The sequence below is a fragment of the Rousettus aegyptiacus genome, unplaced genomic scaffold (genome assembly GCF_014176215.1).
Source record: "Rousettus aegyptiacus isolate mRouAeg1 unplaced genomic scaffold, mRouAeg1.p scaffold_m13_p_12, whole genome shotgun sequence".
In the NCBI taxonomy this organism is placed as follows: Eukaryota; Metazoa; Chordata; class Mammalia; order Chiroptera; family Pteropodidae; genus Rousettus; species Rousettus aegyptiacus.
In genome coordinates this window covers 28,026,122-28,052,184 of record NW_023416287.1, presented here as the reverse complement: position 1 = coordinate 28,052,184, position 26,063 = coordinate 28,026,122, and the positions used below count along the sequence as shown (strand labels likewise).

The 26,063-nt window shown below is 35.5% G+C and overlaps 2 pseudogenes; one reads left to right on the top strand and one right to left on the bottom strand.

The window, feature by feature from the left end:
* Positions 1–25,761, top strand: part of LOC107514098 — a 35,896-nt pseudogene extending 10,135 nt beyond the window's left edge.
* LOC118610329 lies at positions 9,150–9,265 on the bottom strand (annotated as a pseudogene).
* Positions 25,762–26,063: the final 302 nt, after the last annotated feature.

Here is a 26,063-nt window from a genome sequence, read left to right as displayed (position 1 = left end):
AAATGAATATTTAACTTTCAAAGACAATTTTTTAAGCATCCTTAAGAAGAAACTGTGATAAGCTCTCGAAGCAGGAAAAATAATCTTAGGAAAACATTTGTTCTGCTTTCCTGGGTATATGTATGCACCATCAGGAGTAGCAGCCAGAGAGAAGTGAGTTGCCCTCCAAATATAGAGAGAAAATTTGCTTTAGAGTTGGAGAAAAGTTCAAAGATTAGCTCCTAAATGGACCAGAGTATAAAGAAGTCAGAACAGTGATTGTCCAAGTTGGAATTCCATGAAAGAGCAGGCATGCTTAAGATGTAATTTCTAGTTGTTTTCTGTGGGCTGTAAAATGTAACGCTTTCACCCACCAATGTAATCTCAGCAAGTTTCCTATAAACTTTCAGAAAAATCTATAATGTTCGCTCATGCTTTCATGTGGTTGGACAGTATATAAGTAATTGGAAGGTGTTGCAAACTTTGAATCTAGGTTATTAGTGGTGGGCTGGTGGGGTGGTGGGAGAAGATATCATGAAAGGACCCAGAAATCAGATGCAGTGGTGCCCATCAAAGTTAAATTTCTGAAATAAGCTCACATTAGAAAACAACTTTAACTTGTTGAAGCTGTGTGCTTTGTGGTGTCTGAACCAATTTCACCCACACTGCTAAGGGAAGGGAGCCCAACTAACAGTTCAATTACATAAGGCAGCCTACCAGGTTGTGGGGTACATTAGAAAATATAAAAAGTTAAACATACCTGTAATATAATACCCAGCAATCCCACTCCTGGATATTTACCCAACTGAAATAAAAACCTGTATTCACACAAAAAATGGTACTTGCATATTTATGTTATCGTATTTACAGTCACCCCAAACTGGAAACAACTCAAATGTCCTTCAACTGTCGGTAAACAAACTGTGGTATATACATAAAATGGACTACTAGTCAACAACAAAAAAGGAATGGATTGCTGAAACATGCAACTACATAGATAAATGCATTCTGTTAAGTGAAAGAAGCCAGACACAGAAGTCTACTGTACGATTCAATTTATATGCCATTTTTCCGAAGACAAAACTATGAGACAGAAAATAGATCCGCGGTTGCCAGGATCTAGGGATGTATAGTAGAGGTTGACTGCAAAGGGGTATAAGGGCATTTTTTAAGGTCAAGGAAGTACCCTACAAGTTGTTCATGATGGTGGTATACATGACTAATATACATTTATCAAAACTTGTACAACTACACCCCCCCAAAAGGGAGAATTATATCTTAATTTTAAAAAGTATTAGAATTAGGACCTTAGCCTGAAAGGGTTTGCAATCAAATTTTGGAAAACAGACACTATTGATATAAAATTATTAATGATATAAGCCTAATTGAGCTAAAAGTTCCCAGAAGGCCATGGATATGGGTTGATAAAATAAAATGGTATTTTCATACCAGAAAGGCTCGAGTAATTTTAAAAGTATTAGTTGGATCTCAGCTGGCTTTAAATGAAGGATGGGAGGTCAGTACATGGGAAAAAGAAGAAAAGTGAGCAGAAATTCAATATTTTATTCTGGCAACAGGAAGAAAGACAGTGGAATAGGACGTGTGTTATTGTTGTGGTTATTACTGCGGATAGAACCAGTGCCACTGGGAACTTGGCATTCTGCCTTGCCCAACCTCCACTGCCTGAAACAGTTCCCGGGAACAGTCTTCATGGCACTGAAACTAAGTGCTTAATCTAAGTGCTTCTATCCATGTCTAAGTGATTCAAAACCAACTGCATTTGGAGACCTCAATTTGCTGAGATTACATTGGAAACTTGCTTCAAAATCAGGATTCAAAGACACAAAACTTGAAACTTTGGGAATTAAGACTTGTCTTTACATTGAGATTTCCTTCAAAATACTAAAAGTATAAAAATGAAGGAGAGGGAACTAAAATATGAAATCATCATTATCAAATCAAGATAAATCAAGTTTTCTTTGCCTGAGGTGACTATTGGTTGCAAAGAAGGAAAAATATATATTTCAGTTAACATTTATTTATAGAGAATATGTTTATTTATATTGAAGAATTCCAGGGATAGAATGAAATCCTATTCAGGAAGAAGAAGATGTTTTTACTTTAAACTCTCCTTCATTCGTTATAATAATTATCTGTCTCTAACTGACATAGTTTAGAGATTAGTTTATTAGGAGGGTTTTTCCCTAGTCTTATACATATGGGCTGGGAATTAGCCAATATATCTTACTTGGACAGCTCTTCTAATCAATTTTAGAGTAAAGATTTGTGCAAAACAAAACTGGATTTTGCTTTTTGAAAATATATTCTCAGGTTTCAATTGCTCCCATGGGCTTTGAAAAGAGCAAGACATTTTCCTATAATGATAATAGGCAATGTCATTTCCAGTGACATCTGGGTCTAGTAACTTAAAGAAGCAAATGGCCCCAAAGTTGCATTATGTGAGTTTCATTCTCATTAAATACTTGGGGCCAAAAATAAACCAGGATGAGCTGCAGGGAAATCAGGCAGCTTCTATAAAGCAAAAGTAAGTACAACCTCATTCACTATTTTGAGTATAAATTGTAAATGTCTAGCAGTTTCAGGTCATGTTTGCTTTCTTTAGTTCAAAGAGTAGCCCCCCCCCCAAAAAAAAAAATTTTGCAATTCATTGGATTTGTATTTTAGCTCTTTTGGGTAAGGTTCTGAGCAAGATTTTTATTAGATTGGAATTTAGCTGCAACATTCATTAGCACATAACCTCTATTGCCAATTGGAAACAGAATGCTGTAATGGACAAAGATTGTGTGTGATATGGGCAGGCCCCAGGAATACCATCAAGGTTAATTAATTTAACTTGGAAGTTTTGATGCTTATCAGACAGACAAATATCAGAAGATTTCATAGGCAAGTTTTTATGCCTCGAGGATATTCTATGATGATAATCCTGGAAATTAGTGTTGACAGCATTTAGAAGGAGGGTTTTAAGGAATGGTGTAACAGTTTAAATAACTGTTGACAGCATTTTCCTTAGTACATCATGCATTTTTTCTAAAGTTACAAGAACATTGTAACTTGCAAAATATGTAAGCAATATAAAAATACTCAGGGAAAAAAACAAATTATTTCTCTCCCTAATCTCATTATCTTGGAATAGTTGTTAACAATATACTGTATATTCTTCTAGAATCTTACACATACACACACACACCACACACACACACACACACACACACACCAAATAAGCAATGTAGATACTACTGATGTGTTTTTGTAAAGTATTGGGGATGGATAGACTACATATATATATATTTTTTCAAAAACAGTATCTCTATAGTTCTGCAACTTGCTTTTTACATTTACTAATTGTCATAGGCTTTTTCCATGTCAGTCCTTATAAATATAATATTTGAAAAATCTGTGTAAAATTCCCTAACTTGATTGTATAATTTAAATATTGCCTTTCTGATAAACATTTAGATTATTTCTAATTTGATATGAAACCATGATACAATAAAATTTATACATGTCTCTTTTTGAAAATTTAAGTATATTTTGAGAGACAGATTACTAGGTAAAGTATCAAAGAATTTTAAATAGTGATCGATAATGAAAACTTACTCTCCAAAAAAAAGAAGAGACCTATATAAATGTATTCTCTTACCATATGTCAATGGATCAATGAGGATTGCTTCCTGCAGATATTCGATACTATTTTTTATTTCAGCCAATCTGATTTTTTTAAACATGATTTGCTAGTAAAGAGAAATATTTTCATAATATATGTTTTTTATTTCTTTTCTATGAGTCACTTGTGATAATCAGTTCATCATGTTTTCCTTATTGATTTATAGGAATTCTTTATATATTAGGAATTGTGGTGAAAACTGTGTGTTGAAACTCACTTAGCTTTCACTTCAACCCACTTCTCACATGTGGAAGTTAGAAGGTAAAAACTAGGTTTTCATGATTTTTCTGAAACTTGGGGACTGAACATAATTTAGGAGGTACCAATCAGATGCATTTACAGAGCACTTTGTTTAGATGAGAAAGAAGAAGAATGCTCTTCTAATTTTAAAAAATGTATGACATGCCATATAAATTGCACACAAATTATAAATCTAACAATTTTTTAGTAATTATTTTTTTGCATCATATTTTATACCACGTGATTATTCAAATTGTATCAAGTTATATGATGTTCAATTCAACCACCCCTTGTGTTAAAAAGCAGAGGTTAGTAAAGCTTTATGTATAAATTTTCATGAGTACTTTTAATAGTAAAACTCCAAAAGAACAATAATAGAACAAAAGAGACTGAGTATCTTTCAAGGGAAATGAAAATAGATAAACTGCTGGATCTCTCAAAATTTGGAGTATTGTGCTGTCAGCAAAAATTTTGATCACAATTTAGTAATGAAAATGACTATGATATGGGGTTAGGCAAAAAAAAATGCAGAATATACTATAAGTAATATTTTTTCCTATGTCGAGCCTTGTTTAAAAAAGAGTATAAGAAAGTACTCTGAAAAATTTTGTATGCATCTGGAAAAGTAGTAGAAAAGAAAATTGGAAAATAATGGATTGTTTTTATTGTGGAGCTGACAGGACTGTGTAATATTTTTGGTTTATTTTAATTTTTATTAATACTAGTTTAATAGTGCCTTTACAAAGAGAAAATTTATTAAACCTAATCAAAGGTGTCGGTTAAAAAAAAATGTGAATGATAGTCAATGTCATAGCCTGAGACCCACAGAAAATAAAGCCTGAGGCAAAACTTAGGTACTAATGCTTTGTGGCAGATTGCAAAAATACCCCTAGTCCTCTGTTCCTCTCTATCTTCATATATTTTCAATGTGTCTCCATAACTCCCCTTATCAAGGGGAAGAATCTATGTGCCCCACTCCTTAAATCTGGACTGGCTTTGTAATGGGTTTCATTAAATGGAATATGGTGAGTAATATTGCGGCAGATCTAAGCTTCATTTTAGGAGGCCTTGCATGCTTCTGCTTTTATTTGCTTTCTTGGGACCTTGATCATCTACAATGAGAACAGAGTAGGGCCAGCCTGCTGGAGGACAAGGTACATGCTGAGATAGCAATAAGCTACCCTAGATTTGCCAACTCCTAGCCAACATAGCAACAGACTAAAGCTGAGGCCAGAAGAATTGCCCAGTTGAGCTTAACCCAAATAGCCAACCTCTAGAATTGTGACCTAGATAAATACATGTTTTTAAGCCACTAAATTTGGAAGTATTTTGTTATATAATGAAAGCTAACCCTTCCATGCTTTTTGGAAAAGCTCATATATAATGAAGAGTGAGGAAAGAAAAGAGAAGAGAGGTAAGGAAGGTAATACAATATAAAGAGGTAGATTTCAGAGCTAGCCAGTTTCAAAAAAATTGTAGTGGCTTGGTCACAGCAGATATCTTACGGAGGGACCTTATGGAGGCACAGCATCTTAGAACAGGCTATTAAAGGAAAGGAAGATAAAAGAATTTGTCTGCCAGCTATTTTTATCTCCTGACTCTCATTGGTCCAAATTTGCTCCATTGGGTATTAATACCCATGTGTTTCTAGATTGTGTTACACTGTCCTTCTGGTAGTGACCCCAGGGAAGCTCAAGCTCATGAGAGTAAAGATAGCATCATGCTGGGTGAGTATGGCACACTGATTACAAAAATGTCCCCAATTCTCTACTTGGCCTTATACCCATACACTTTGCAATGTGACTTTGCAGTTCCTTCTATTAAATGGTAGAACCTATTTCTTCATGTCTTGAATCTGAGCTGGCCTTTTAACTAATTTTAGCCTATAGAATGTGACAAAAGCAATCATGTGCCAGTTCTGAGCTGAAACTGCAAGAGGCCTTACATTTTTCTGCTCTGTCTCTTTCTCTTCAGACTGACCCTTGACTCTCTATGTGAACAAACCAGGGCTAGCCTGGTAGCAGATGACCCAGTCATCCCCATTTTTTCCCAGCCAACAGCTAGTCAAGTGCAAGAAGCAGAGTTACCTAGCTGATCTGCAGCTGACTGCATATGCATAAGGTTCCCACATCAAGACTAGAATAGCCATCCAACTAAGCCTTGCCTAAACTGCTGACCCATTGAATCAAGAGCTAAATACATAATTGTTGTTTTAAGCTACTCAGCTTTGGAGTCGCTTTTGTGCAGTAAATAACTATTTTATGTAGCAATAACTGATAGAGTGAGCTTGCAACTGAGGAAGTGAATAACACAGAATCTAAACTTGAAAAAGTTCATAATTTTAAAAATCCAGAGCACACTAAACATGCAAACTTGCCTATGCCATTGTATCCTTGAAGTGAAAGGTGTTGCAAATTAGTTTTCTAATTAGTTAAGTTCAATATGATGAGATTTTTTTAATCTTTCTTTTAAAAGTAATATATGATACTGGCAAGCAGCCTGATTGCTTTTTGTACTGAAAAGTGTTAATAACCTGTTCCCTGGTTTTTCATTAATTATTGCTTAATTTCCTGTGCAAGTGGGTGGATTGTTTTTTATAACAATAACGTGATGAAATGTTTACTTAGACCTGTCATTCAAACGATAGACGTGTGTTACTTGTATAACAGGCAAGGAGATATTATTCTCCATCTCCAAGAAAAACACTCTTAAATGAAGAATTGACTTCTTCGTTTTATTACCTATAATATTGGTTTAATGGTAGTATGATTAAGAATTTAAATCATATATTGCTCTTTATTTTTAGGAAATGGTTGAAAGTTTTTCTTTCGCTTTATGACTGTGTAGTGAGATCGGTGCTTCTGACCCCTGGTTGGGATAGCGAAATGAAGACCAAGTGTGTCAAAACCTAATTAAGATCACTAAGAAGACATCTAAAATTGTTTTTCTAATTAGTTCTAGGTAACTAGTTAGAGGCAAAAGAGCAATGCTGTAAGCAGCTGCTAGTCTTGTAAGTATCAGAGACAAGCTCTATATTTTTACCTCACAATACTATAATAGAATACTGAAATGGATTTTGATGAACTCAGCCTCAAAGTGGAACGAATTACACCTAAGTGTTTGTGTCTCTTTAAGTCTTGCTCCAAATCAGGGTTTCCCAGTCTTGGCCATACTGACACTTGAAGCCAAGTAATTCTTTGTTGTAGGCTGTTCTGCGCATTGTAGGATGCTTAGCAGCATCTCTGGCCTCTACCCTCTGGATGCCAGTAGTCCCTCTTCTGCACAGTTGGGACAACCAGAAAGGTCTCCAGACATTACCAGATGCCCCTAGTTGAGAGTAAATGCTCCAAATTAATATCTTTATGTGTCCTCCAGGATTGTGTCACAGTTCTTTGAGAGCTGCTGCAGAAACTGATGAGGAAACAAAATAAGTGAGACTTCAGGTTCCTTAATTGTACTTCACTCAGAGAAGCTTTAGTTTTGTGTGTTTGCTTAGGAAGTCAGGTTTTACTATAAAATTTGTCTTAAAACAAATTGATGCCAAATCAGAGGGTTTTTTTAAATTTCCTCTAAATCTAGGAGAATATTAGTGCAAAGATTCAAGTATTAGTAACTTAAAAGTACTTTTCTAGAAATAATGTCTACAAAGCATGCAAAAGCCTGTTATATTCTAATGCTGTTTGTTATCTACCTTATAAAAAACTATTGGCTCATATAGTCATAACCCAAGTTTATAGCAGCAACATCATTTATAGTCAGCATCTCTAGGAAGAAATATAACAGCCTCTCAAGAATTTGAGTTGTAATTTCCATTCTGAACAGGGATTAGTGATTACAAAACAGGCTAATCAAGAGAACATGGAGGATGAGCAAAACCCACTATAACTGTTCCCTACTATACGGTACTAGAAAAAAACCTGAAATATACTCTCTTGTATAACTCAGAAGAATTAAAATACTACTTTCTACAATGAAATTTAATCTTATTTTAGCCATAAAACCCCCTTTTCAAATGAAATTTCATGCAGAATCTTAATAAATAAAACAGATAAAAGAGCTTTGCAGAGCAAAGTGGAGAGTTATGGTCCCAGAGGCTCAGCCAGGCACTTAACCTAAGTACTATATTAGAAGATTAGGGATCCACGGAAATATAGAAACAAATGATTTACATAAACATTTACACATCTATATGATGGCTATGATCATTACAAGGTGTTACCTATGGAATGAATGGACCAGGCCACTCTGCTACAATTACACACTCATATTCACTGTCTGCTTATTTGATTTTGTATAAAGTTTCACACTTACTTTTTTGGAAATTTTTCTATTTCATTACAGATCACAAAATTGAGCAGCATTCCCAGTAGAGCACACACAATTAGTCAAGCGCCATTTATTTAGTGCTGTGTGTATTTAGATAATATCTGATCCCAAGTTGGCAATATTCTTTCTGGTTATAAAATCAACTTATGTTCTTTATAATCAAATTAGCAAAGCTAAAAGTATTCTTGAGTGCCTGATCTTTTTTATTGATGTATAATTTATATAAAACACACAGTTTTTTCCAAAATATAAATATTAATTTTCACTGATACAATAAGGTTTACAGTTTTATTTATTAAATTTATTGGGGTGACAGCGGTTAATAAAATAATATAGGTTTCAAGTATACAATTCAATAATATGTTACATGTATATTGCATTGTGTGTTCACCACTGAGACAAATCTCTTTCCGTCAGCATGTATTCGACCCCCTTTAGCCTTCTCTACCTCCTCCCTTCCCCCGTTTCCTCTGGTAACCACTACCAGTGGTCCCCAACATTTTTTGCACCAGGGACAGGTACTCCTATGAGAATCTAATGTCTGATGATCTGAGGTGGAGCTGAGGCACTGATGCTAGTACTAGGGAGTGGCTGCAAACACAGATGAAGTTTCCTTAACCAGCTTGCCTGCCGCTCACCTCCTGCTGTGCAGCCTGGTACCTAACAGGTCACAGACTGGTACTGGTCCACTGCCTGGGTGTTGGGGACTCCTGCACTAAACTGTTGTTAGTGTCTATGAGTTTTTGTTTGTCTTGTTCATTTGTTGCTTTTAGTTTTATATCCCACATATAAGTGAAATCATATGGTCCTTAACTTTTTCTGACTTATTTCACTTAGCATGGTAATTCCAAGATCTATCCATATGGTTGCAAATGGCAGTATTTTATCTTTTCCTTTTTTTATTATTTATTATTATTTGTGCCTACAGCACCTGGTCTTCCTAGGTGGTCTCCCATCCAAGTACTAACCAGGCCCAACCCTGCTTAGCTTCCAAGATAAGACATTGGGCTTGTTCAGGGTGGCACAGCTGTAGACCATGGACCATGGCTCCACTGGGGTGCAGACCTTCTGCGTGTAAAGCAGATGTGCTAACTGCTACACGATGGAACCATGTCCATTTCATCTTTTCTTATGGCTGAGTAATACACACAGTTCTTAAGTGTTCAGTTTAAAGAGCCTTGAAAATTGAATATGGTTGTGTAACCACCACCCAAAACAAGACACAGAACATAGTCATCACCTCAGAAATTTCTTTTATGGTCCTTTACAATCAAATTTTCTCCCAGAAACAACTTTCTTAATTCGATCACCACGGATTAGTTTAGAATGCTCCAGACTTCATATAAGTGGGACCATATAGTACATTTTCTTTGGGGTCCAATTTTTTCCCTTGTTGCAATGTCTGTAAAATTTATCCATGTCATTTCATATATCAGTAATTGGTTCCCTTTTATTACTAAATAGTATTGAAAGGTTCCATGCATCCTTAAAAGATTCTCTTATATGCCTATTTGTGTATATACAGGATGCATTTTAAGAAGATAAAATCTCTACCAAAGTAGTTTTTTTGAGAAATTTTTATTCATAGATAGTAGTCATACGATAAATACCCATTTGTAGTTAATCTAGAACTGAGAGTGGGTCTTTGCTTTTTAATTTGCTTTTGCTTTTCAAAAGCATTTAAAAATCATGATTTTAAAAAATACAGGCGCAGGACCTGTGCTTGTGACTCAATGGTAAACATTTTAGCAATTTACCACTGTCCTGCTAACATGATCATTAGCTCTTAAGACAATTAGGCTGTGTAAAAATAATCTACATATTAGGAAAGAAATAAATTCACAATTGGTCTTCAAAAGCATTCCCCTTTTACAGAACAAGAATGATATGAGTTTGATCAACAGATATGCCTGATGAGAAAAATTCTACCTCCTTGAACTTTGGGGGTTAAAATTATTTTGATACATTACTTGAGACTGCTGTAATAAAATGTGATGAAACCACAGGTCTATAGAAACATTCTGAATGTTATTTTGGGGGTAAGTACTTAAACATTAATGTTGACAGTGCCCACTTACTTAAGTCGTTCTCTAGGTATTTTAAGTAAGTTACTCAACACACATTTCTCAGTTCCCTGCTACATTTCAGACTCAAAGCTCGCTACAAGTCAATAAAAATCAATAAATTATGGTTAGTGATGTATACCTATAAATTTATTCCATGTTATTTTTTGTTCACTTTTTTTTTTCCTTCTGCCCAGCTACCGAGACTTTACTGGAGTAATTAAACTAAATAGAAAGCAGATGTCTAGGAGAAATTTTGTATATGCCTCCTTTCTTTTAAAATCCCAAGCAATCCATGTAAGTTAACAAACTGCATGTGTGTGTGTGTGTGTGTGTGTGTGTGTGTGTGTGTACACAAAGGAAGCACACAGTAGTCTTTCCTTGAACTTAACAGAGCATGAAGAAAGATTCTTGGGGAAGGAAATGGGAAAATCAAATACCACCAACACAGCACAGATTTTGCAATTTGAATGAAATTAGAGTAAATTATTTTCTAAAGTTTTATCTTCCTCTTAGAAAATGGAGAAACCAGTAAAGGCATATATGTCAAATTTCAATACCCAGAAAATAAGTCAATCGAGTACAGTTTCTAAAGCTAACTCTGGCTGAAAGACAAATCTCTGCATAGTCCACCTCTCATTTTCATCTTACCCTGAGAACAGATATTTCACTGAATTCTTAATTATAAATGTAAAAAGCATCATTTCACGAGATTTCTAAATGTTTGAGGGTTTCTGCATAATTGAAATATTAGCATAAAAATACTCTTCTCCCCACAAATTCTTAATCTCTATAATTTTGATCAGTCGATAGATGAGGTTAGATAGATAGATAGATGATAGATAGATAGATAGATAGATAGATAGATAGATAGATAGACAGACAGACGGCTGGATATAGAAGAGGCCATTTGTATTTGTTATCTATTGCTACCTAACCATCTCAGAACATTTATTATTGACTTTGCCTTCTTGATTGGGTCTAATTGCAATTCTAATGTTCTCATAGCACCATACATCCCTGTTTCTAAAGCATTAATGACAGGTGCCATTCATATGAGTGTTTGCATTATTAATTTGCATGAGTATTTGATTACTCTCCATTTCCCCTCTCTCTTGCTGCTCTCCCTCTCTTACTCCCTCTCCTTTCCTCCCTCCCACCCCCCACTTCATAACATTGAGTGGATGAATTAATGACAAAATGTCACAAAGATCAACATAGCCGGGTCCTCATGTATAAGTGCTCTATAAGTGGTGAAAGATTTCATTTTATGTATTTTCATAAATAGTGCTACAGGGCTATTCAAGAAGTAGGTTTGTTTCTCTGAATTTCTCCTGCTCCACTGGCTTCCTGCCTTTTATATAAATATTCAGTATATACTTATCTCACCCAATCACAACCCAAGCCACTAATTTCTACCTTGTACCACCTTGATACAATAAAATCTGTCTTCCAATTTTGCCAAATCCATACATCATTAGTCATTTATTATCTTTTTAGACCTTGCTGCAGCTTTTGATACCATTTGTTATCCTCTTCCTTTTTAAATTTTTTTTAAATTTTTTAATTGTGGTAAAATACACTAAGATAAAATTTACCATTTTAACTATTTTTAAATATAATGTTCAATAGTGTTAAGTATATTCACATTGCTGTTTAACCAATCTCCAGAATGTTTTTGTCTTGCAAAACTCAAACTCTGTACCCATTAAGCAACTCCCCCTTTCCCCTTCCTCACAGCCCCTGGCAGTAACCACTCTTGTTTCTATAAATTTAACTATTCTAGATACCTCATATTAGTGGAATCATACAGTATTTGCATTCTCTCCTTTTGCAATTATTTTCTCCTTTGCTTTCTGTGATTCAGATCTCTGTTTGCCTCTACCCTCTTTCCAAAGTTTCCTTTCCTTCCCTGGCACTTCCCCTTCCTGTGACACCTTGAGTTTCCCCAACAGAACCTAAAACAAAAATTTGCATGCAAGTAATTTCAGAAGTGACCCTAGGAAACAAGGGTATGGCAGTGGGGAAGGGAAGAAAAAAGCTGATTAAAGGTGCATTATCAATAAAAATGCTTTACTGTTATGGGCAACTAAAGTTCAGTCCCAGTGGAGGCTCTGAGACAATGTAGCACACAGCTTAGGGCTGTCCTCACTAAATGAAAGGAGGCTGGGCATCTATCTACAACAATACTCAGTTCTCACTGGCTAAGGGTTCTTCCTAGTGGCATTAGCTCTATGGGTTTCCAGCCCAAGCACTGCATGAGCTACCATCTTTCATTGACAGAATGTCCTCAGGTTGAGGGTGCATGTGCTAGCAGAGGAGATGTAAGAGTCACTGGAAATAGCTGCCAATGTCCTCTTTCCTTCCTTGTCCTTCTCATTCTACACATGGTCTCAGCTGATGTATCTTATCAACGCCATGCCTCCCATTACCTTCTACATGCTGAAAACTTCTAAATATTTGGCCCAGATTTTCTTCCTGTAATCTGGATCCTTATTATATTCATCTGCTTACTGGACAGCAACTTCTGGGGAGAGCTTATGGTATCTAAAAATCACCAGATTTGTTCTTCCTTCTCTAGTCCTACCCGGGGCTGAGTGTGTGCCCCTCTCTCTCTCTGGTTACCCTCCCACCGCTACCTTGCTTAATGCAACTGTGACTCTTGGTCTACTGGGCAAGAAATTTGGCAGGTGTCTTGGAGCCCTCCCTTATCATTACTTCTCAAAGCTAATCAGTTTTGAAGACCTGTCAATTCTAATTCCTAAAAAGCCCTCTAGTACATCTCTTCCACCACCACTGTAATTTTCTTTGTTCAGTTTCTTATTATCTCTCACCTTGACTATTGCAATAGTCTCCTTGCACTTCTCCTCACTCAGTTAAAACTTCATCTAGTTCATGCCCTAGGCAGCAGGAAGAGTGATCTTCAATTATAAATCTGGCCACATCACTCACTTGTTTAAATTCTTTTAATGATACTTGATTGTTGCGGTCATTGAATAATTGTTTTATTTTGTCAGTTACAGAGAGACAGACTCTTCTTTTGCATGTTTCTGAAGAAAGGGGTAAACAATAGAGATTAACTATTTCTTAAATATTTGAGAAATAATGCTTATAAAAATGATTAGACATGGGTGTTTTGGAAAAAGAGGTCTTTGACAACTAATTTAATTCCTTTTATAGCTACTGGTCCATTTAAATTCTATTTTGATTACTTCTCTAAAAATCTGTTCATTCCGTCTATTCAAATTAATAGATATAGTTTATAATATGTGTTTTTATTTAAATTTTTTGTTGCATGTATAGTCTTTTTCCTTTATTTTATGAACTTATTTATTTTCAAATTTCACTTCCTCCATTTAGTCTTGCCAGAAATCTGTCTTTCTTATTAAGCTTCTCAAAGAACTAGCTTTTGATTTTTCTTAATTATTGCTATTTGCTGTTATTTCTATTATTCACAATTTCATAGATTTCTGCCATTATTGTAATATTTTCTTTGTCTTTGGTTTATTACATTTGCTCTTCTGCTATTTTTCATATTCTTCATGTGCATGCTTAGCTTACTTTTATTTTACCCTTTTTGGTTTCTTGATGTATGTAGTAAAGCTAAATATTTTCTTCTAGGTACTGCTTTTATGTCCCTCAGAATTTGACATGTGTAAAAGAGAAAACTCCATTTCTCTCTACTACACATGCTTCTGACAATAAATGTGTAGTTTTTTCCCTCCACACTGACCAATTCTCAATTCAATCCTGATGCTATCTACCTGGAATTAGTGTCCAATCCCACATGATAAGGGCTGAGTCCCACAATAGCTCACAAAACTCAGGAAAGCAGTTTACTTGCTATTACCTATTCTTTATAAAAGGGTACAACTCAGGAACAGCCAATGGAAGAGATGCACAGGGCAAGGTATAGGGGACAGGCATGCACAGCTTCTACACTATCTCTGGGCATGCCACTCTCCCAGAACCCAGATGCTCCCCAAACCCTTTCATTTAGGCTTTTCATGCAGACTTTATTACATAGGCATGATTGATTAAATTATTGACCATTGGTGATTAAGTCAACCTCTAGCCCCCTAGTGGGACCAAAAGTTCTAATCACCTTTTGATTCCCTTGGCAACCAGCCCCAACCCAATAGCTACCTAAAAGCCCCAGGCTGACAGCTAGCTATTCATTAGCTTATAAAATGACACATTGTTTCAGAGATTCCAAGGGTTTTAGGAGCTCTGTGACAGAAAATGGCATCAGAGACCAAATATATATTTATTATGTCACACGTGTCTTATTATCATTCATTTTTTAAATGTTTCTTAATTCAGACGTATTATAGAATAGGAAAGTGAGAGTGCATGACCTAATCCCTTAAATCCCTGAACACTGTCAAAGAAGGAACCCCTCTTGAGGTAGATTCCATGAGAACAAAGCAAAGGATCTAAAGAAATACTGAAAGCTAAAATATCAGTTTCTTTCATGTGTTTAAATATAGCCAAAGTTTATTATCCCTTGAAAGGGGAAGAAAAGAAACTGAATGAATGAAAGATGACAGGTTAGTGAGTCTAATTTATTTAAACTATTTCCTGGGAGTATCATCTTGTTCTAGACACCAATCAGGCATAAAATTTTATGAGATTTCTTTTACATTGTTATTAAATAAAAGAATTTAAAACGATTTTATCAAATAATATCATAAGCTATCTATCTTAATTACAATAACCTTATGTGGTTTCATCTTATAAATGTCACATTGTTTTTCTTGCAATTAAAAAAATTAAATATTAAACGCTGGTTGTCAGACCAATTTGTTTTTAGCATAGAATAGCAGTTTATGCTATTCTTTTAAATTAAGAACATAGATATGATTTGATAATGATAACTAATATAATTTAAGAAATTCTTTTTAAGTTTTCATGCATGAGTCTAATTTTATTTTTCTCAAAAACAGAATACCAGTACGTCTCACACACATACACACCCATGCACACACGTACAGACATATGTTTCAAAGAAATAACATGCTTTCTATCATACTCTTTGCTTCACAATTTACATTTTAGATATGTGAAGTAGTTACAAATTAAATAATGAGAAGCAGAATATTGATTTCTTATCTTCTATAACTTACCATAAAATTGATAACTTTTTGTCATGTTTTGAGTAATAACCCTTGTAAAGATGCATTCTGTAAGATCGATATTTTGATATGCAATATAATGTATCTATTTGAATGGAGAAATGATGTCCCACTTTTCTTCTGGCAGATACGATGGATGTGGCTAATGAGTTTAATAATGAGGCCTGGCTTTGCCAATTAGGTCACTCATCAGACTTTCCCATGAATTGATCTGTAGGTCTGATTTTTGGTAAAGAAAGAAAAATGTCTTAAGGTATGTAATATCTTAAGACATTTTTATAAAAATATCTTATTTGCAAAGGCATATAGAAATTAACGATATTTTGAATTTCCAAAACTTTCAGAGTATATCTGTAGTTGAAAGAGTAATAAGCCCTAATTAGTAGTATTTGATTATTCCTTTTTTATATGATCCCTACAACTTTAATTATGATGTTTGCATATTTATTTCTTTAAGTCACCCCTTAAAATTTATCTTTCAATAAATTTAGTTTTAATTCTTAGAATGGTTGCTTTATTTGTTCACCAAGCTACCACTGAGCACCTTCTTTGTGCCGGTTGCAATTATTTTTGGTAAATCTTTTTTGCTTTTCCTCCCAGAAATTGAGATATTGAACAACTCTAGTAATTGGAATAGAAATACTTTTACAAGTCTGAGGTTTCCAGTCATAAACTTTTAGCAAAATTGAAGAATGGCTTGTCAAGTTTATAGCTGATAAAATCATTAAAAGACTTTTATCACCGCGTGTTTTGGGATATATTTAGAAATTTCAAATAATTGAATACCATTACTGTAACTAAACTTCTTCCAATCTTGTGTACTTGTTTATGAGAAAAACTCTCACAGTTATTATACAAACAAAAAAATAACAGAATAGAATCTACTGTCAGACCCATGTCCTTTTAACAATTAAAGAAATATTTACGTATTTCATAAATATCCATAGATGCGTAAATTGAGAACAAATCTTATTTATCTCGTTTAGAGATGTATTTACCAAAAAAAATGTACTTTCATGTTTAGTACTTGTTTATCAAAATTAATAATAGACTTATAGTTTTTATTAATTATGAATTACCAAAAATTGCAATGTTATTTCAGTACATTTTTAAACATATCAATCTTTACAGTCATTGGCAATAGAAAAATAATTTATTATCCATATGTTTGGACCTTAAAAGAATGTCAAATGAATAACGAAAACTTTGAATTATAAAGCAAATTACTTTAGGATAAAATTCTATAGGAAAACCATAATAAAAATTTGATTTCAAACAGTAAAAAAATAATGAAAAATTACTAGCTCTCATTGGAGAATTTCTTTCTTTTGAGATATGGCAGCAAAATGTTCCAAGACCATTATCTTAGGATTCCCCTTCTAGGGAAACAGGTTCATATATGGGCAGCATCGGGACCACACAGTGTCCCGGCCACAATGTAGTAAAGATGCTTTGAAACTGAGATGGGTCATGGTAGAAGTTCAAACATCTCAGAAAAAACCTTTGTCATAATAGCTGCCAACTCAGCTAACATCCTGATTTTCATAGCTCTTCCAATGAAACTCCAAGTTCCTGCAATTCAGGCTCCTGCTATTAAAGAAAATTATGCAAAACTTTGCCTTTTTGTGTGATGCTGGGAATTCTTTAACAAGCCTGCTTGAGGTTCACCTGATGTTCTAGGGCAGTGCAGTCCAAAAGAACTTTCTGTGATGATGGCAATGTTCTGTACCTGAGCTATTCGATATGTTTGCCACTAGTGTCTACTGAACATTTGCTAGGGCAACTAAGCAACATAATTTTTAATTTATATAAGCTTAATTAATTTAATTTTAGATTTAAATAGCTACATACAACTTAGCTAACATACTGATAAAAAAGCTCTAGCATAATGTACCTTCATTTGATTTACTATTTACTATTGATTAGGGCCCAGACTCTCCAAAGTTAAATATTTCTTTAATTATTAAAAGGACATGGGTCCGATAGATTGATAAGTTGCAAATGATTTCTGCTCTGTACTACAGGGCAATAAAACTGTTTTATTGCCCTGTAGTACATTAACCAGTTTTGTATTTAACTAACAATCTTATTTCAATATTTTTTTTCACTGGCGATATGTTCTTTAGTCTAGTCTGTTGAACTCTCCTTTTAACCAGCCTTATCATCCTATTCCTGCCATTAATAGATTTCTGCTATGAATTGGCACATGTCCCATATATATTTGTAAAAGTGTAGTGCTTTTGAAGTTTTTGAAAATTATACTCTGATGTTGCTTTCCATCTGACTTTATTTACTGTTTACTAAGTTCTTCTAGTCCTCAGATTTTGCTCCTGGGTATGATCTTTTAATTACTTAGCTCTGTTTAGAATTCAATTCCTGTTTGTATTTGAGAGGAAAGAATATGGATTTTAGAGTTACATACAGTGGATTAATATCCTAGCTCTGCCACTTATATCACTGTGTGACCTGAAAAAAAAGTTATGACAAAAATAATAGGAACTACCCAGTAAGGTTGCTGTTAGGAACAAATGGAACATTATAATAATAAGCGCAGCATTATACTGAGCAGTAGTTAGTGTTTGGTTAAAACTAGTACCTTCACCTGTTTGAAGCTTCTAACTCTATCTCCTTTCTCCATATTTATTGGCCTTTAGCTTTGCAGAGCTCCTCCACTCTGGAAGCTTTCTTCTGCCCTCACCCTATACTGTATAACATTACTGAAGCCACTATTATGGGTTGAATTGTGGCCCCCTAAAATTCATATGTTAAAATCTTACTCCGCCCACCTCAGTACTTCAGAATGTAACTGTATTTGGAGATAGAGTCTTTAAAAGTTAATTAAGTTAAAATAAGGTCATGAGAATGGGCCTTAATCCAATAAGAGTGGTGTCATAAGAAGAGGATATTTGGACATAAGAAGAGGTACAAAGGAAAGATCATGTGAGGACACAGGGAGAAGATGGCCATCTGCAAGCCAGGAAGAAGGGCCTCAGAAGAAACCAATCCTGCCGACATCTTGATCTAAAATTCTCAGCTTCCAGCAACCAAAACGTCCTACAATAGATGATTGGCTAAAGAAGCTGTGGTACATATATATAATGGAATATTACTCAGCCATAGGAAGACATGAAATACTGCCATTTGCAACAGCATGGAGGGACCTTGAGATAATCATCCTAAGCGAAATAACCCAGATGGAAAAGGTTGAAAATCACATGATATCACTTATATGTGGGATATAAACCTAAAAACAACAAACAAACTGGACAAACAAACAGAGACTCATGGACATTGACAATGGACTAGTGGCTACCAGAGGAGAGGTGAGAGGAAGAAAAATAAAATGTTAAAAAAATTAAAATTAAAATTAAAAAAATTTTAAAGAAAAGAAGAAAGTAAACCATGAAATCTGATCATAGACATGCAATAAAATTAATTATGTATTTGTAAAAAAATAAATTAAAATAAAATAAAATTCCCAGCTTCCAGAACTATGAGAAAACAAATTTCTGTTGTTTAAGTCACCCAGTCTGTGGTACTTAATACAGCTGTCCTAGCAAGCTAATACAGACACTTAAAATGTAAACATCTATGATCTTATTTCAAATACAGAAGTGCCTTAAGAAGAAAAATACTTTTTCTGTTAGTCGTTAACACTTTAACATGAATGAAGGCCAAACATTAAAGTGAAAAAGTGGGGAGACTTTGGTATCTAAATAATTAGTGAGGAACTACCATTTGGTTACGGGAAGGGTCAAAGAAAGAGAGAAGGCATGTGAGCACCAAGCATACACTTGTGACAAATCTGGGCTGGCCCAGCATATCAACTCAACAACCGATGCATTTCTCTGAAAGATTATTATATCAGTTAGCTTTGGCTAAGTAATAACTATCCAAAATTTAGTAGCTTAAAACAACTCTTTATTACTTCTAACATGTCTACAGATTGGCTAGGTGGTTCTGGTGATCTGGGTTGGGCTCATTTATGAGAACCTGGTCCACTAATTAGTCAGCTTGAGGCTGACTGATGTAAGATGGCTTTCACCTGGAAAATTCAGCTCTTTCTTACAGCGTCTCATCCTTTTACAAGCTAGTTCAGGCTTGTTCTCCTGGTGGTAGCCAGAATTTAAGAGTGAGAATGGAAGAGAGAAAACCTCTTGAGACCTATAATCAGAAGCGGCACAAAAACACTCATTCTACTGGTCAAAGCCAAATCAAGGCCATCCCAGAGTCACTGGGTGGGGAAATCTCTTGGTTGGAGGACTGACGAAGTCAACTTGGAAGTAGATTTAGGAAGAGGCAGAGAATTTGAACAATTTTTATAATATGCTAAATTATAAACTTAGTGTATATTATATTTTGATGTTTCTGGAACTTTTGCACTTTACTTTTACATCAATGCCTTCTCAGGATATCTTTACATATCCTCAGAGCACATTGTGCATCAAAAGATGTAAAATGTGGAAAATTAACAATTACATGGGTTGAATTTTCATTTTCTTCGATGTTCACCTAATGTAAACAATATTTTAGGTACAAAAAAAAAATCACAGGAGGCAGTTTCTCTTCTCAGGGCTCATGTAGTATTTACAAATTGACCATCAGATCTCCAAATATACCCTCTCTACAGGGAATATGTCAGTATTTGTGCATTACCTTATCCTAAATGCTGTATGTTTTACTATTGTCTCCCATCATTGTCTCTCCTTCTTCCATTCCTTTTTCAGGGCACTATATCTAACTCTTCCCTTTAAATAGCACACTCACATCTTCTCTGAGATTTTGCACCTTTTGTTACTTAATGATCACAAGGTGTTACACAAAGCAATCAGTAGTTACAAAATAAAAGGTACAAATATTCAAAATCAGAAAATTTCAAAATTCATATAGCTATTTTCAAATTATATGATTTCACCCCTGCAACAAATAAAAAACTCAGCTAAAAATACTAAGCTGATTGAGAAAACTCAGTAAAACGAATAGATACATAATAAGCATAAAATGTGTGTGTGTGTCTGTGTATGTAGAAATCCACTTCTTGTTGAATACTCCTCTAAATTTCATAGACATTGGAAATAATTATTTATCTACTTAATCAACACTACTTATTCAATTGTTATATTTCATTATTTAATTTTGGCATCTTAATGCATCCTAGACTATGAAAATTTAGTTGAATGTCTCGTTACACATGTAGTCTTCTGAATTTTTCCTTATATTGCTTATATTTCTGTCTTAAGACTGACAGGCCACATATGCACATTCATGACTGTTATCATTTTAATATAAAATGACACTATTTTATTCTATAATCTTAACATTAGTTCTACATTCCAGATATTAAAATTCCATTGTTTTTGTTTGCTTTTGTCAATATATATTTATCCACTTATTTGCATCTATTAACACAAGGATGCTTCAAAATTATCATTCATAGAAAATACCTTAATTTTTAGATTAAAAGGGAAAAATCACCTCAATAGATACAAATTTTGATAAAATATATACCCGTTCCTTCCTTCTCTCTCTGTCTCTCACACACACACACACACACAACTATCGGTCATCCACAAGTGGAAGAATTTGCCCTAATTTGATAAAGGGTACTTCCAGAAATATGTAATAATCATTACATACGAGCTCTGAACACTGAAAAATTTATTTAGGAGAATAAATTCTTTGAGCCTTATTGTCCATTTATAAACCTATAGTTTTATAAAGCTTCATCTAGCTTTCCAATGATCTCACAACAGATGAAAGAGGGAGTGACCCCTGACTCTAGTTCTAAAAGCAGGGCCCGAGTGGAGGGCAAGTGGGATGGGTTTAAAGGAAAAGGAACTCAAAGGGAAACATCTGTGGCTGGAATCCCTTAGGATTGATCTCATTTTCCTTTCAAGCCCAGATGGCTTCCACTCTCATGCAAATGAAGGGAATAGGCTAAACAGTTCTGGAGACTTTGTAAAATTCCCTTTGCTAGGACTAGAGAGGATCCAACTTCTGACCCTGGACTCCTGCTCCAGTAACTTTTTCTATTAGGGTCCCCCAACCTCACCCCAAGTCTTCTCCATCTGCCTCCTTCCTCCCATCCTTGATTCCAAGCCCTCTAATTTAGCTGCTGCTCAGAGTAGCAATTATAATTGGTAGGGCAGTTGCTATATTAAGCAGAGTGGGATTGGGCATTTCTGGGCTGAAATGCTGTTCCATTGAGAAATTTAGAATATTAATGTGCAAGGGTAAAGTACTACAGGGTTTCACAAACCTTAATTATAGTTTAAAATTTTTTAAATGAGGAAGCCGCATAAGTGTTACAAGCTCGTGGGAGCTTTCCGGGTTGTTTGGTGATGAGTAATTGTTAAATGATTTGACCCAACTGAATATGAAGTACAAGAGATAAGGAGAAGGAAGAGAAGAGACAGTGTGAGATTTCATGCCAGCATCGTCAACCAATATAAGAGTACATTTGAATTCAAATAGGAAATGAGACTTTGATACTTTGGGGGAGAAAAAGAGGATTTAGCTGGGAAGGAGGGCCAAATGAATCGTCCCTCAATGGACACTTATTGAAAAAGCCCACAGATTCAAACTAGGAAGGAAAGGAAAAACCTGGTAGGACCTGAAGATGAGGTCCATGAGACGAGCCCAAGGGTGCATACAGGAAATCAGAGAATGACCTAGCACCAACCCTCTTCACTAGAGCAAAGAGTTGCACTTACTATTGGTAAAGCTCTGCAGCAGGAGTCTGCAAACTGTACAGGACCAAATAGTAAATATTTTCAGTTTTGCAGGCCATACGGTCTCTGTTACAACTGCTTAACTCTATCCTTGTAGCATGAAAGCGGCCATAACAATACATAAATAAAGGGGCATAGCTGTAGTTCAATAAAACTTTACTTACAAAAATAGGTGATAGGCCCACAGGCCGTAGTTTGCCAACCCCTAATCTAGAAGAAAATTACTTTACAGTCATTTAAGAATAAGAAACAGAACTCAGGAGACCCCTGGAATTGAAGACTATAGTGAATTAAGTGCTTAAGGATAATTACCCAAGAGAAAAATACAAGACCTCTAGAAAATGCAGATATCAGGCTAAGAAGTACTTGAAAGGTCACTTGACCTTTGAAGAGGCTATGTGAACTAAGAGACAACAAATCCAAAATCAAATTCAGAAGAGCCCATATGTTTCAGGTGTAGAAAATGTAGTTTTTTCAGTCAAGGTACGACTGAAACAACTTCTGAGATGCTACAAGCTATGTTCCCTGGAGACTGTGGTCTAGACCTGATTTTCATGAAGGGTCTCATGAGTCAATAATTAATAGTATTGAGAAATTATTCATTGGCCATTTTCTTTAGAAGAATGTTCCTTTCTGTGAAGAGATAACAATAACAAATGACAGTACAACAGATTTATAGAATTTTGAAAATACCTTAAAATAAAAGTTGTCAAATATGAACAGAAAATTAAAGTGGCAAATATTTTTTGTGTGGGGACAGAAATCAAGATACAAAATAAACATCTCTCTAAGGAAGAGAGTACATAAATGTTCCAATCCGAACCTTTAAAAATTGAACCAAACGATAAATGAAATGCTGGTAGAATATGTACTTGTTTGGGGAAACTTAGGAATTATAAAACACTAAAGCAAACAAATAAGGGAAACAAAATTAACCAAACAAAGAATAAGATACTAGAAGGCAAGAGGCCTATGAAAATATTACAAATATTTTCAAGGAGTTCTATAAAACTTCCAATTTAAAAAAAAAAACCCTAATGAAGCTAAACTTGGCAAACAGATGAAATTTGATTTCTAGCAGTCTCAAGAGAAAAAAATAATCAAGACCTGAGGTGAGCATAGAACAGTTTCAGGAAGCAGAAAAGTAAAATGAGGGAAACCCTTATCTGAGAGAACTAAATCACAGTTTAATATAAAATTCAGAAAGACCTCAAGGAAACTGTTTACAAAAAAAAAAAAATGAAGTTTTGAATAATTGCATTGGGCAGCTGAAATAACTGGCAAATCACCAGAGTGAGAAGATAAAATAAATCAGGAATGACAGATGATATATAGCTCCTGGATATAATCTTTGTTAACAATAGCTGGAAAAGATTGAGGCCATTTCCCATCCAAACTGAGTGATGAGGTGTCAACCAGGCATGAGCTGCAAGAACAAATAAAGAACATGAGATTTGTTCTCTGCATTCAGCAAAGCTCTACTGGAAAATGAATGCAAAACCTTGCAGCACAATGTAGGGATCCTGAAAGCACATAAAGATAAGGCTCTGTTAAAAAAAAATAATAAAAAAATAACCTGACTCAGGAAGAGAATAAATGGGGAAAGAAAGAGCAAAAACAATCAGCGGCAGCTCTTTCCCTTTGGTGTTAGCATGCCACTGAAGATCCTGGTGTTACCATGGCCGTCGTCCCACCTTATGTTACTGGTATTTTAAGAAAAAGCCGTACCCAAAGTCTCGCTTCTGCCGAGGTGTCCCTGATGCCAACATTCGCATCTCTGACCTAGGGCAGAAGAAGGCAAAAGTGGATGAGTTCACACTCTGTGGCCACATGGTATCAGATGAACATGAACATTTCCCTTCCTAAAGCCCTGGAGGCTGTCTGTATTTGTGCCAACAAGTAGGTGAAAAGCTGTGGCAAGCTGGCTTTCACGTCCGAGTGTGGCTCCACCCCTTCACGTCATCCACATCAACACGGTGTTGTTCTTTGCTGGGGCTGACGGCCTCCAGACAAGTATGCGGGATGCCTTCGGAAAGCCCCAGGGCACAGTAATCAGGGTTCACATTGGACAAGTAATCATGTCCATCCACACCACCCTACAGAATAAGGAGCATGTGATTGAGGTTCTGTGCAGGGCCAAGTTCAAGTTCTCTGGCTACCAGAGGATCCACATCTTCAAAAAGTGGGCTTTACTAAGTTTAAGGAGGATGAGTTTGAAGACACGGTGGCTGAAAAGTGGCTCATGGCAGATAACTATGAAGTCAAATGTATCCCTAATCGAGGCCCCCAGGACAAATGACAAGCCCTGCACTTGTCAGAGCCTTGGCTCTGTCCCCTCCCTACACAACCAATAAATCCTACTTTCTATCAAAAAAAAAAAAAAAAAGCAATCAACAGCAGAGAAGGTGAAAACCTACAGTCTGAGGATTCAAGAAATGGGGGGAGAATTGTTGAAAATAGAAATATCCATATGCAATTCATGATAAGAAAGCCCATCACTGCTGAAGGTCAAAATGTATACCACTGCATAAAATGTGCAATGCTTTCAAAACCAAAGACTCTAAAACCAAATCCTTGATCGTGAAACAGTCCAAAAGAAATTTTCTTGATCACCAGGCAAACTACATCATGCATTAGAATCACCTAGAAGGCTTATTGAAACAAAATGGCTGTTTCCAACCCCTGAGTTTCTGGTTCTTAGATCTACGGTGAGGCCTGAAAATTTGCATTTTAACAGTTCTCTGGTTATGATGATGCCACTGGTCAGAGGATCAAAGTTTGAGAGCCACTGTTCTAAACCAATCCTGGCTGCATGTTAGAATTGCCTTCGGTCCTTGTAAACCTATTCGATCAGAATCTTTAGGTATGGGGCTCAGGCACTGATACTTTTTGAAGCGTCTCAGAAGATTCCAACAATCAAGAACCACTGTAGTTAGCCAAGGTGGTTCTTTCAACCAGTTCACTGAAATTGGCAACATATTACCTCTCATCCCTACTGACAGCTTTTCACATTTGATGTCTTTCTTTTCTCTTAACATGAGAGATTTGTTCAGAAATGAATGAGTCCAATGCATGGGCCAATACTTAGTCTCAGGGAGTTTTCTGATTTATCAGTGAGTAGTAACTGCCCCTGTCTGGATTCTGATGAAGCTTCATTGAGAAATTCAAGGAGTTACTTTGATGATAAATCCTGGGTTTAGTTCTAGTGCCAGAAGCTGCCACCTCCCCTTCTGTACTCCTACCTTTACAGCATGATCTCACCAACAAGAGGATGCCCACCACCCTCTGGTCAATTTGGACCTCTACCTACTTGAAGCCTGGGGAACTCAACTCTTTTCACTCTTCCTTCTACCTCTGGTTTTTGCTGTACATTGCTTTCTAGACATAAATAAATTACTTTAGCTTTTACCCAGAATAAGGAACTTGCCTTCTGGCTCTGTGAAGATAAATGTGAACATTGAAGTTTCACATTTGGTTCATTTGATTCAAGAAAGAGCATCATATCTGGTCTCAGATCAACACCTCTACCTTTACCCCCAAAACAAATCCAAGTGTTTTTCACTTCTAGTTTTGCAAGATCTTTTTCATCTTTAAGGTGTTAGCACCCCACCCCATATGCACAAGCATGTGCCTACGTGTGTGTGTGTGTGTGTGTGTGTGTGTGTGTGTGTATACCCATCTGCTCACAGCAGGGAAAAGAAAGCCATAGGCTTTCAGTGTAAGACAATGAATGCACTATTTAAACATTTAACTTGATTCAAAATCCTATATGTTTCACTTTTATTGAGGTAAAATTATGGACAAGAGTAATGCACAACTCTTAAGTATAAAATTTGACAAGTTTTGACAAAATAGAACCAAATGGAACATTCACATCATCTTAGAAAGTTCTCTTATGTCTTCT